This window comes from Dromiciops gliroides, chromosome 3 (assembly GCF_019393635.1).
Source record: "Dromiciops gliroides isolate mDroGli1 chromosome 3, mDroGli1.pri, whole genome shotgun sequence".
NCBI lineage: Eukaryota > Metazoa > Chordata > Mammalia > Microbiotheria > Microbiotheriidae > Dromiciops > Dromiciops gliroides.
This window is the reverse complement of record NC_057863.1, coordinates 549,260,562-549,272,826: the sequence shown is the minus strand read 5'-3', so window position 1 is coordinate 549,272,826 and position 12,265 is coordinate 549,260,562. Positions and strand designations below refer to the sequence as shown.

The window sequence follows — 12,265 nt, the reverse complement described above, 5'->3', positions numbered from 1 at the left end:
ACTGATGGAGAAAAACTTTGGGTGGGGGGGAGAGTCCATTCCAGAAATAATGGATGGCATTGAGTGAAGGCATATAAACAGAAAGCTGGATGAGAACAGGAGAAAGAGAGGTATGGGAAACAGTATGAGATAAATTACCTTCATCTTCACATTCCACAAAAAACTAGTGTCAGGGCCTCATGCATATTAGGTACTCAAATATTTGCTGAATGAATGTGTGTGTATAAATTCTCATATTTCAGAAAGTAAAGTGTTATTTCAAGATCAAAGTACAAATCTAAAGTTTGTATAAAATACTGTCTAAATATTTGATGGTATAATAAGAAAAGTAGTGGAAATCATGTATTGCCTTAAACCAATTAAAACAATGTAATTACCAATTTTTTTTTGGTGGGCAATGAGGGTTAAGTGACTTGCCCAGGGTCACACAGCTAGTAAGTGTCAAGTGTCTGAGGCTGGATTTGAATTGAGGTTCTCCTGAATCCAGGGCCAGTACTTTATCCACTGTGACACCGAGCTGCCCCAGTAATTACCAATGGATAGCTAGAATAATAGCTATTGTTTATATAGCACTTTAAGGTTTGCAAAGAGCTTTACAAATATTATCTTAGTTTATTCTCACAACTACTCTGGGAGGTAGGTGCTATTATTATCCCCATTTTACAGATAAGGAAACCAAGGCAGAAAGAGATGAAGTGACTTGCCCAGGGTCACACAGCTAGTAAGTATCTGGGTACTAGAGATCTGAAGAAGTACAATGTTTATCAAACTATATGGTTCTTGCTCTGGGACAAATTTGCTCTAACCAGTATTGCATCATTTACCCTGCCCTTAGACGATGTGCCTTCCTGGTTGATTCTAATTACATTTCTCTGGAGAGCTCAGAGAGCTCCTCATGAAGGGGAAGGTGCAAAACCATGCTCAAGGTTTGGGATTCTGATATCTTTTCCTCAGATGCCATAAATCTGGGGTGGGGAAGAATAGGTTTTTTATTTTTTCCCAAGTTGTTCCAATCATATCTAGAGAATGGGGGAAAAAAGAAACATAGTCTAGGACATTTTAGATAAACTCATACATAAGCAGAGTTATAGGACTACTAGGCTGGGAGAGACCTTGAAGATTATATATGGTGCAAGTCCCTGAGAGACAGGAGGGCAGAATGGACAGCCAAATGGACGGGGAGTCAGAAGATCTAGGTTTGTGTTCCAACTCTAGCACTATTTAGACATGTGATCTTGGACAGGTTGCTTCAGTTTTTTCATCTGTAAAATGGTATTGTGGTAAAATATGAAAGTTTTTAACAGTCGGTTAGGATAACTGAAAGACGCCAGTTTTTCAAGGACCACCCTTTTGGGGAGGAGATGAACAGTCCGCCTGCTGCGCATGTCAGACTGCCTGCCGGGTACAGTCCGCCTGCTGCGCATGTCAGACTGCCTGCCGGGTACAGTCTGCCTGCTGCGCATGTCAGACTGCCTGCCGGGTTTTTTGACTTCCGGGGTGGAGAGAACGGGAGTAGCCTTTTTTGCCGGCTTGGCGGGACTCCGGGGCGGCGCGGCACAGACGGTCTGACTCACTCCAAAGGTGGCCTAAATCGGTTTGGTGAGTTTTTATAAGGAATATAGACTAAGCCTAGATTTAAGACGATTTGTACTGTATTTCTGTTTTCCTATCCTTCTAATCAACAACACCTTATATACAATAAAGGCTCTATCTAGAAAACCAGAAGCTTCTTCCATTTACTAGTCTGGGAGATGAATTAAGGGAAGGGTTAAGTAGGGGAGATTTATGATCTAATATCCAATTTTAAATCTCACAGTTTGGCGACCCCGAAGGGACCTTAAGGACCCTCCCACCCTCCCTAGTTTGGCCATAAGCCGGCTAATTCGGTGGATTTTCCAAATACCCCCCCCCCCCCCCCCCCCCCCCCCCCCCGCGGACTTTCCCTTTGTCTAATCTCCCTTAAAGACTTTAAGCCTCTAAAAGTCTTGCTTTAAACAGAAAAGCCAGCCCAGTTTAAAGGGCAAGATGCTCGAATATTCTACCATCCCTTTGATTTTTCTCATCGGAATGTATTGGGACAGCATAACATCCCGACTTAGAGGAATAGTTTACTCAATGGTCCTTCATAACATTATTGGTTTTTTCCTCATTCAGGCAGCAAAAAGTTTTTTGTATAATAGTATACGTGAGAATCTTTGGGAAAATACGTTTAATATAAGTAGAAATTTTATGCCTGCAATTGAAATACCTTTTAATACCACATCCATAGTTCATACGACTAAGGATTTTATTTTTTTTTGTTGTTTTTTTTTGTTTTTGTTATTATCATTGTTTTTGTTATTATCATTGTTATGATGTGGGGGAAACTCTCACATATGGAGAGAGACCTCAAAATGGCTGTTTCTACTAGAGATGATCCAAGTTCAGAATCAGATCAGCAGAAACTACTCCCTCTGCAGGAAGCTATAGAACATAGTAAGAAGGGAGTGCCAATTCAAGTCAGAAAATATAGCCCCTTTAGACCAAGTGACTTGAGCGCATGGAAATCAATCATCCCTAGTTTTGAGAAAAATCCAAACACTGTAATTTCACAGTTAAGGACTATATTTAATGCATATCAACCCAGTTGGGCTGATGTTACTTGCCTTTTGGAAACTTTACTGTCCCCAACTGAGATTACAGATATTATCTCAGCAGGAAATGCCCTTGTTGCGAAAGGTAAGGCCGATGTGGAATGGCCTCTAAAGGATCCAGAGTGGAATTATAATGATGATAGGGATTTCCAAAGATTAAAAGATGCTAGAGAAACACTTCTGAAGGGAATGGAATCTTGCTCTAGAAAACCGGAAAACTGGCAGAAATTTTTAAGCCTACCTCAGGAGGCTAATGAAAGACCAAACAGATTTTATGATAGACTTTGTGAGGCCGCTAGACAGTACACCAGATTGGATCCAGTAGATTTAAGAGATTCCTGTATCATTCTCAACACATTTGTTTATAATTCACTGCCAGAAATACGCAGATACTTTCTGAAACAATGTCCAGACTGGAGAAATCTCTCAGTAGATAGAATTAAGGAACTTGCAAATTATGTCTTTGACTCACGTGAGGAAGATCCAGATCACCCTAAACAGAGCATTCTGGCACCAGCGATTCCTAGTCAGCCATGTGGACACCGGAACAAGGACACTAAGGTGTGTTGTTACTGTCGTAAGGAGGGGCATGAATTGAGAGAATGTAGGACTTGGAGAAGAAATTCTAATTCTAATTACAGGCGAAATCAAAATAGAAATAGATCTTTTTGGAGGAATACAGAAAGGCAGTACCAGAATAATGGTAACCAAGACCCCCCTCAGAAGAGGACACAGGAATGATGGTGTCTTGGGGAGGAATGGAACATAGATAATGAAAGCCATATATTCCCAGATCCGGATTTTTTGAATGCACTTGTGCCAGTCCATTCACCTCCCCAGAGTAATGAACCACATGTCACCTTAAAAGTGGGGGAGACTTATTATGATTGTCTGCTAGACACAGGAGCCTCTAAATCAGTATTAGTAAGCAAACCAGATGCTGGGTGTAGACCTGTAGGATTTTTGAATGTAGTGGGAGTCTCAGGAAAGAGCCAGAGAGTGGCAAAATTGAATCCTCGCATGGTATCTATGGGGCCCTTAACAGTGGAACATTCATTTTTACTCATGCCTGATGCCCCTGTAAATTTATTAGGTCGTGATCTCCTTTGCAAGCTTAGAGCAACCATATCTTGTGCTCCAGATGGGGCTGTCTCCTTACAATTGCCAGAGGATACTGTTCATTTATTACCAATTTTACTTACAGAAGCTCAAGGAACAGCAGGGGAGGTATCCAAAATCCCCTCTGACATTCCTGAGTCTTTATGGGCCTCATCCCCTAATGAGGTGGGGCTCCTTAAGTCTGCCATGCCTGTTACCTTTAAAGTTAAGGGGGGACCACCCCCCTCCATTCCACAGTATCCATTGTCTAGGGAAGCAATAGAAGGGATCACCCCTATAATTGAGGCTTTGAAAAGCCAGGGTATTATTATTCCATGTCATCACTCTCCATGCAATACTCCCATTTTGCCAGTTAAAAAACCCAAGCCTGGGCCAGATGGTAAACCTGTTTATCGTTTTGTGCAAGATCTTAGAGCGATTAATAATTATGTTATTCCTAGACATTCCATAGTTCCAAACCCGGCTACGATAATTTCATCGATTCCCTATGAATCTACATGTTTCACAGTGGTAGACCTTTGCTCTGCCTTTTTCTCCATACCAGTACATGAGGACTTCCAATATTTATTTGCTTTTACCTGGAAAAATAGACAGTGGACCTGGACTAGACTCCCACAGGGATTTGTAGACAGTCCCACATTATTTTCCCAAATTTTACAGCAGGATCTGGCCTCTATTACCTTTAAGGGCTCCATACTAGTACAATATGTTGATGACTTACTTTTGGCCTCTCCTAATGCTGAAATTTGTCAGGAAGATAGCCGTCACTTACTGCTGGAGCTGCACAAGAGAGGACACAAGGTTTCCAAGACAAAGGTACAATGGTGTTTGCCCCAGGTAGAATATTTAGGATTTATTTTGGCTGCTGGAACTCGCTCTGTCTCTTCTAAGAGAGTCCAGGCCATTCAACAACTCTCTGCCCCCACTACTAAGAGGCAGTTGAGAGCCATTCTGGGAGCAGCTGGGTACTGTAGACAATGGATACCCTCTTTTGGTGAAATTACTAAACCCCTCATAGCTCTTACAAAAAGTTCTGTTCCAGACAGTTTACAGTTGGATCCCCAGCATCTCTCAGCCATAAAAGAATTAAAACGGGCCTTGTTATCAGCACCTGCCCTAGGACTGCCAGATTATAGTAAGCCTTTCACTCTCTTTGTGCATGAACAAAGGGGGGTGGCTTCTGGAGTCCTGACTCAGTCACTGGGGCCTAACCAACGTCCTATAGCCTACTATTCAATTCAGCTGGACCCTGTAGCGGCTGGAGCGCCACCTTGCCTTAGAGCAGTGGCGGCCACAGCGCTTTTGGTAGAAAAAGCCTCTGATTTGGTCCTAGGTAACCCTCTAACTGTGCAATGCCCTCACGAAGTGGAGGCTCTCTTACTACGTCACAGGACACAAGCCTTTTCAGATCAAAGGCTGGCTAAGTATGAAATAACCCTGTTAGGTAATGAGAATATCACTTTAAAACGCTGCACAGTTCTTAATCCAGCAACACTACTCCCTAACTTACCATTCTCGGGGGAACCATTGCACGACTGTGCTTCTTTAGTTGCTATGGCTGAAAAACCCCGTGACGATCTTTTTGATACACCTTTAGAAAATCCTGATCTTGTCCTCTATACAGATGGTTCCTCATTTATGAGAGAGGGAACCCGTTTTACTGGAGCTGCTGTAGTTTCTGATTATGACACCCTCTGGGCAGCTTCTCTGCCTTCCCATTTTAGTGCACAGGCTGCTGAACTTGTGGCTCTTACACAGGCCTGTAATATAGCTAAAGATAAGAGTGCCACCATTTTTACTGACTCGAAATATGGCTTTGGCATATGCCACTTTATTGGTATGATTTGGCGTCAACGAGGCTTTCTAACATCCTCGGGCAAGGCTATTGCCAATGGGGACCTTATCAAGGACCTCTTAGATGCCCTAAAACTGCCTTCTTCCCTAGCCGTTGTACATTGCCCTGCCCACACAGGGAATAGTGATCCTGTTTCAAAGGGAAATGCACGAGCCGATTCTGCAGCCAAGCTAGCTGCATTAGAAGCTCCTGAACATGTATTTAACCTTTCACCTTCTGAGGATATTCCTTCCAACCTAACCTATGACAATTCTGAAGTAGAAAAGTGGAAAAAGAAATTTAAGGCAAAACAGATCAATGGCATCTGGGTGTCTCCGGAAGGTAAGCCATTTCTTCCCCGGAAATTCTACCACCAGGTATGCCTCTCTGTTCACAGAAAAGGCCATTTTGGTACACAAGGCATTGTAGACTCTATTAAGAGAACCTGGATAGCACCAGGTGTGACTAATACAGCATCTCGAATCTGCTCGGGCTGCTCCACATGTCAGTCTTATAATCAGTATGCTTTTAAGGCCAAAGCTTATGGAGGGCGTCCTCTAGCATATACACCTTTTGAGCACTTACAAATTGATTATATTACTATGCCAAAAGCAGGACATTATAAATTTTGCCTTGTTATAGTTGATCAGCTCACTCGGTGGGTGGAGGCCTTTCCCAGCCCCCGAGCCACAGCTGCCTTTGTTGCCAAAATTCTTCTTAAAGAGATAGTACCTCGTTTTGGCCCACCAGCCCGCATCGATTCTGACAAAGGCACACATTTCACTGATTCGATTTTATCCCAAATCTACTCTTTCTTGGGAGTGACTCCAAAATTCCACACGCCCTACCATCCACAAAGTTCAGGCCAAGTCGAACGTATGAATAAAGAGCTTAAGAGTATGATTGGCAAATTATGTACTGAAACCCATTTGAAATGGCCTGATGTTCTACCATTGGCATTATTCTATCTACGAAGTAGACCAAGAGGAGAACTTCATATATCTCCTTATGAAATGCTTTTTGGTCACCCTCCTATCCAAGCTAAAACTTTTTCCCCAGTTTATACATCACTGGTGGGAGGTGATACTTCTGTTGCTTCCTATATACAGGAATTACAGACCAGGCTACGTGAACTCCATGAGGCAGGAGCTGTGGTCCAGGCAGGACCATTAGACTTTTCATTGCATAACTTCAACCCAGGAGATAAAATATATGTAAAGAATTTTCAGAAAACCAGTGGAACTCAACCTGCCTGGGAAGGACCTTTTCAGGTATTATTGACAACTCCTACTGCCATTAAAATTGGTGAAAAAGACTCATGGATTCATTGCTCTCATATAAAGCCTGCACCATTCATAGGTGAAGAGATTTCAGATAGACCTGAGGTAGACGCTAAAGAGGTAAAAACCCTAAAGATAGCAACTGTTAAAGAGCAAAGGGAGTTCAGAGGAAAAAGGCAGTTCCCATTTAATAATCCCACTGATCAGTTAAATGCTTTGGGACTCAGTCTTCGTAAAGTATCAGGAGACGGAAATTGCCTTTTTAGGGCTTTAGCAGACCAGCTAGAAGGTCACTGTAGAAATCATCTCAGACACAGACAAGAAGCTGCTTCTTATATGATTAACCATAGACAAGAGTTTGAGTCTTTTATAGTAAATGACTCCCCTTTTGAAGAATATGTTGATGAATTAAAGAAATTTGGAAAGTGGGGAGGAAATGATACAATTGTAGCATTTGCTAAGCAGCATCAGCTGAATGTTGTGGTTCATCAATTAAATCAGCCTTTATTGAAAATCAGTGGCACAGACAAAACTGATGCTAGAGAACTCCACATTTTCTACCATAAAGAACATTATGACAGCATTAGAAAGATCAATGACAATTCAGAAACCCCTGCCACTTTGGCATGCAGAGAATTGGGGAACCAGTTAAAACAATGTGGCATACCCCAAACTCTAGCAGCTTAAATACCTTAAAATTTAACAAGCATTTCCTTCCACAGGCAAAAGCACTGAAGCACATGGCCTAGTTTTCTGGCCCACCTCAATTTCTCCCACCCTTTTCCCTACCCTATACCTATTTTTTTTTTAATCCTTTTTGCTTTTTGTTTTGTTTTGACTTTTGAAAGGCACTGAAAAGACCTGGAATTCACCACACCTTTAAATTCTTTAAGAGCACAAAAGGGTGCTTAGCGAATCTTTTGCCTTTTATTTTTGGTTTTTGGTTTTGCTTTGTTTTTTTTTTTACTTTTGTTTCTTTTGCTTTTCTTTAAAAACCCGATTTTGTAAACTAAGTGACTTTTCAAAGGCATTTTAAGTATATGCTATTGAATATTGAATCTTGCTTATTGAAGTCTTATTTCTTTTTGATGAATTAATCACCACTTTAAGTATCTGCTACTGTTATACTAGAGAATTCATGTATAAGATGATGTGGTCTGCTTGCTAAAAGAAGGTTATGTAATAATGTCTAAAAGAAGATTATGTAACAATGTCTAATATAATCAGCTATTTACATTCGTTTATTATTTATGTGTCATTATACTCTGGGTATGGTTTGGAATTATTGTATATATCACTAATATATTCTCAGTTATGCAGCATAGCACACATTTTTACCATCATATTGTCTTTGGTGAAATTAATGAGATTTCAGAAATATGGAAACTTATCATTTCAGAGACTAACTTGCTGTGAACTCTGATGCAGGCCCTGGAGAGAATATATGTGCAACAAAAGGAGAGACAGGTATACATAAGTCCATGGTTTGCTTATGATGGTGACTATGTAGAGCACAATTACTAGGCACAGTCCAGTATTCATCCTCTCTCCCTCCTAATTTAACCTAATTTAACTGAACTTACTTATCTTTTTATCTCACTCAGTTGAATTCACCTGTGGCCTAGCACAATCACTGGCTGTCTCGGAACCATGAGATATGGTATGATAACCTTTCCATAACATTTTCAGGTGTCATGAACACATACTAAATTTGACTTTGATCCAGACACATGGTGGTAAAAAGTGTTACTGATTGCAAAATGCTATGCTAAGGTTTAGTAAAAAAAAAAAAAAAAATACAGCAATTCAAACAGTTAAAGAAGAAATCCAGCTTTCCAGACCAGAGTCCAGAATCCAGAATCCAGACCAGAGTCCAGAATCCAGTTTTCCAGACCAGAATCCAGTTTCCTCCTGATAACATCTTACCACTTCAAGAAGACAACAGAACTCAGAGACTTTATATGAACTGTTTTGCTTTATTAGCTTTTACTATCTCCTTTCTGTTATATACTATCTGTAACATGTACTCTCTGCAGAGGCTCTCCCTTTGCAAGACTAATGTCAAAGCGTCGGTTCATGAGGAAAGAAAAAAAATCGCCCCTCTGGACAAAACTTTCCTCTCTTCCTTTTCTGTATTGTTGTTCGCATATTATTAGTCAGCAGAAGTTATTATATTCTTTTTACTGTTCCATCAAGGAAACATTCCATTTCTTGAGGAAGCAAAGGGGGGAAATGTGGTAAAATATGAAAGTTTTTAACAGTCGGTTAGGATAACTGAAAGACGCCAGTTTTTCAAGGACCACCCTTTTGGGGAGGAGATGAACAGTCCGCCTGCTGCGCATGTCAGACTGCCTGCCGGGTACAGTCCGCCTGCTGCGCATGTCAGACTGCCTGCCGGGTACAGTCTGCCTGCTGCGCATGTCAGACTGCCTGCCGGGTTTTTTGACTTCCGGGGTGGAGAGAACGGGAGTAGCCTTTTTTGCCGGCTTGGCGGGACTCCGGGGCGGCGCGGCACAGACGGTCTGACTCACTCCAAAGGTGGCCTAAATCGGTTTGGTGAGTTTTTATAAGGAATATAGACTAAGCCTAGATTTAAGACGATTTGTACTGTATTTCTGTTTTCCTATCCTTCTAATCAACAACACCTTATATACAATAAAGGCTCTATCTAGAAAACCAGAAGCTTCTTCCATTTACTAGTCTGGGAGATGAATTAAGGGAAGGGTTAAGTAGGGGAGATTTATGATCTAATATCCAATTTTAAATCTCACAGTATAGTAATTCTTTTCATCCCTATCTTCCCGGGTGCTTGTTATTGTAAACCAAAAAGAACTACAGAAATGAGAGCTAGTGTTATTATTTGATAAGGGAAAAAACTAAAAGGAGCGCAAGAGAAGGAAAGAGATTTGGTCAGGGCCATGCTGAGAGAGGAGCAGAATCAGAACAAGAAGTTATAGCTTCTCATTGCTTAGTGCTCATTCTTTGAAAAAAAAACATGCCATTTTTATTGACATATCTTGTTTTTACATAACATATAACAAAAAAGCAGGAAAAAAATCTACAAATCCAATCAATATATGGAAAAGGTCTGAAAATGCCAGCTATTATGATGATGATGATGAAGAAAATAGCTTTTATTAAGCACCTACTGTATGCCAGGCACTTTACTCTGGGAGGTAGTAATATTATTCTCTCCATTTTACAGTTGAGGAAACAGAGGCAGACAGCAATTGAGTGTTCAAGGTCACACAGCTAGTAAGTATATGAGGCTGGATTTGAACTCTATTCACTGAACCCCCTAGCTACCTAGTACTTGTTATGTTAGAAGCTAAACTGCTGAAAGTTAAGAAGAATGAGAAGAAAGGAAGCGGAAACACTAACTGTAGATGAATTCTCAAGGACTTTTACTGGTAGAGATATAGGATAATATCTATCAGCAATGGATGGGTTGACTGAGGTTTTTTTGTGGATGGGGGAGACATAGGCACTAGGGAAGCAGCCCATAGACAGCGAGAGATTGAAGGTAAGTGGGAGTAGAGGAGGTAGAGGGACAATCTGCTGGAGAAAACAAGATGGAATGGGATCCTTTGTGTGGGTAGAGGGGTTTGCCCTGGTGAGAAGAAGGGCCCCCTCTTTATGTGAGACAGGGGGTGAAGGAGGGGATGCGGGGGAAAGCATTTGTGTGATGTGAGATGAGGAGACAAACTATTAGTTCTCAAAATCTGTCAATATCCCCTTTCAACTGTTTGTCAGTTATTCTTTCCAACCTCTTTCTATTACATCAAACTGCAAATCCATAGCAGGTTTATACAATTACTATGCTAACATTTGCCAGTTTTTCTAGGATTTTAAAAGATTTGGGAAAAATGCATAAAAAGCCATTGGCTCCTTAAAAATTCCCTCCCTTCTCTCTCCAAAGCCTTTAGAATTTCAAGCCTTGGCAGTCAACCTCTTGAGCATCACTGGGAACAATGACATGCAGGGCTCAGGCTACCTTGTGTATTGAGGCTATTAAAAATCTGACACCATCCAGTTATGGAGGCTGGGTATCATCAGGGGCAGTAATTACACATATGCCCATACTTTGTTTTGAATCTTTCTTGTCTAAATACTTGTTAGCATTTTCTTGAATCCATGAACGTAATTCCAGAGAACCTGTCATGATCGTTTTGAATTCAGTAAGGCCTACATAGGCATCCTATGGTTCTTTCCCCAACAACATCCTTTCCTGGATTCCAGGCCAAGGATAGCTGTCACACATAGACTGGCTTACTAATGCATAGAGGATCAGAGGTTCACAAATTTCAGGCCATTGAGTCCAAACTCCTGTAACGATTGGAATGACGCCACCTGCTGGAGACTTACTGTAGAAGAGTTCTGCCCATGAAGCGAAGGTCTTTGAGGGCAAGACCAGGAGTCTTTTCTTTGGTGTCAGGAAGTGACGCGGGCTAGTGGGAGGAGGAAGGAAGAGACTGGCGCTCAGTCTCGCTCTCTTTCCTCTGGACTCGGGTGGAGAGCGGAGCTAGAAATGTGCTCTCCCTTTAATAGATAGGAATCTAGGCCTTTCTCTCTCTTTACCAAATTCTTATTCTCCTTAATAAATGCTTAAAAGTCTAACTCTTGCTAAAGCTTATAATTTATTGGCGACCACTCATTAAATATTTTAGACAGACTAGCTAGAATTTTAGCCCTTAACACTCCTCATTTTAGAGATGAGGAAACTGAGGCTCAAAAAGGTTATGTGACATGTCCAGGGTTGCATGGCTGCTGCCAGAGATAGGATTTGAACTCAGAACCTTCTGACTCCAGACCCAGCACTCTATCTACTGCACCAAGCTTTCTCTTTCTTAGTCAACAAGCATTTATTTAAGAGCCTGCTATGTGTGTGGGACTGTGCTAAGATTTGGGGATACAAAGACAGGCAAAAACAGTCCCTATCTTCTTGGCGCTCAGTCTAACAGGGAGATAACACAGCAACAATGATGTCCATACAAGGCATATCCAGTGAATTGGAGGTAATGTAAGAGGAGAGGCATTAATGGTGGGAGGGCAGGTGACCTGAAAAGGCTTCATACAGAAGGGAGGATGTGAGCTGAGTCTTGAAGGAAGCCAAGAGGCCTCCAAGACTAGAGGGAGAGCATTGCATGGTGGGCTGATGAGAGAAAAGGTCAGTGTTGGTGCTTTCCCTCTGAGATGACCTCTCCTTTACCTTACGTATATCTTGTATGGCCACAGCTGTTTGCTTGGTGTGTTTTCATTAGAATGGGTGCTCCTTGACAGCAGGAACTGTTTTTGTCTTTCTCTGTATCCCCAGCACATGGGCCAGAGCCCAGCACATAGGAATATGAAGTGCTATTTAATAAACGCTTGCTGACTTGAGATGGAGCTCCTGCCGTCTA

General features: G+C 41.5%; 1 protein-coding gene across 2 annotated transcripts in view; it reads right to left on the bottom strand.

Annotated features, from left to right (window-relative positions):
- The window catches only part of ACER3 (alkaline ceramidase 3), a 216,768-nt gene that overhangs the window by 25,280 nt on the left and 179,223 nt on the right, over positions 1 to 12,265 (bottom strand). The window lies entirely within an intron of this gene.